Source organism: Malurus melanocephalus, unplaced genomic scaffold, assembly GCF_030028575.1.
Source record: "Malurus melanocephalus ecotype Western Australia unplaced genomic scaffold, MMel_1.1 scaffold_6180, whole genome shotgun sequence".
Taxonomy (NCBI): domain Eukaryota; kingdom Metazoa; phylum Chordata; class Aves; order Passeriformes; family Maluridae; genus Malurus; species Malurus melanocephalus.
In genome coordinates this window covers 1-1,568 of record NW_026629411.1, presented here as the reverse complement: position 1 = coordinate 1,568, position 1,568 = coordinate 1, and the positions used below count along the sequence as shown (strand labels likewise).

The window sequence follows — 1,568 nt, the reverse complement described above, 5'->3', positions numbered from 1 at the left end:
TGGGGACATCGGGGGACATTGGGGTCACTCTGGGGTCATTGTGGGGTCACTGTGGGGTCACTTTGGGGTCACCAGGGCAGGGTCCAGCCCGGTACCTGCTCCTCGGCGGGGTCGGGGGGGACGTGCAGAACGTTGCGCACCAGCAGCAGGATGCGCTCGATCAGCAGAGTGTCCTCCTCCTGCCGCTGCTCCCAGTCCTGGGGACACGGGGGAGGGATGGCAGAGTGACATGGGGACATGGGGGAGGGACAGCCAGAGTGACATGGGGACACAGGGACAGCAGAGTGACACGGGGACATGGGGACAGCCGGAGTGACACGGGGATAGCCAGAGTGACATGGGGACACCGAGCAGGGACAGACCCCACAGCCCCTGGGGACATTGAGCAAGGACAGATCCCATTGCCCCCATGGGGATCCCCATCAAGGTCAGACCTCACAATCCCATTGGGGAGCCCTGACAGACCCCACAGACCCCAAACCCCAATCCTAACCCTAACCCCAAAAAGGACCCCCTCAAGCTCCGACCCCACAATCCCCCAGGACCCCATGAAGAACAGACCCCATATCCCCCAGGACAGACCCCACAGCCCCATGGGGACACTGAACAGGGACAGACCCCATAGCCCCCATGGGGACCCCACTAAGGTCAGACCCCACAATCCTATGGGGACACTGATTAGGGACAAACTCCACAATTCCATGGGGACCCCACCAAGGTCAAACCCCATACCCCCCTGGGGACAGACCCCACAGACCCCACAGACCCCAATCCTAATCCTAACAAGGAACCCCACCAATGTCTGACCCCACAATCCCATGGCGACACTGAGCAGGGACAAACCCCATAGGAACCCCTGACAGACCCCATAGACCCCAAACCCAAACCCCAAAAAGAACCCCCTCAAGGTCCAACCCCACAATCCCATACGGACCCCATCAAGGTCAGACCCCACAATCCCATGGGGACATTGAGCAAGGACAGACCCCATGGTGCCCATGGGGACCCCACTAAGGTCAGACCCCACAATCCCATGGGGACCCCCATCAAGGTCAAACCCCATATCCCCCTGGGGACAGACCCCACAGACCCCAATCCTAATCCTAACAAGGAACCCCACCAACATCCGACCCCACAATCCCATGGGGACACCGAGCAGGGACAGACCCCACAGGAACCCCTGACAGACCCCATAGACCCCAAACCCAAACCCTAACCCCAAAAAGAACCCCTCAATGTCTGACCCCACAATTCCACAATGCCCTCACCAGCTGCAGGAGCCCGTAGAGTTTCTCGCTGAGCACCCCAAACACTTTCTCGCTGGCGAAAGCCTGGGGATGGAGACCCCCACCCCGTGAGCGAGGGGAGGGGGCTGCGGTGGAGCCCCCCGCCCCAAATATCCCCCGGGCACCCCAGGGCACCCCTCACCTCTTTGTAGGATTGCAGGTGGGACAGAACCTGCAGGAAGTGGTGGCGGGAGGTGGCATCGGTTGGGACCTTCCCGAAACACAGCAGGGCTGGTTGGGTGAGGTTCACCAGGAGCCTGGGGTGGGCAGGGGGGAGAGGGA

At 61.4% G+C, this 1,568-nt stretch overlaps 1 long non-coding RNA gene across 1 annotated transcript; it reads right to left on the bottom strand.

The window, feature by feature from the left end:
* Window positions 1-38: 38 nt before the first annotated feature.
* Window positions 39-1,557, bottom strand: LOC130588537 (uncharacterized). The gene is made up of 3 exons (XR_008966982.1): window positions 1,429-1,557; window positions 1,269-1,331; window positions 39-197 (listed from the first exon to the last, which is right to left on the bottom strand). It is a non-coding gene; the product is annotated as an uncharacterized LOC130588537 (long non-coding RNA).
* Window positions 1,558-1,568: the final 11 nt, after the last annotated feature.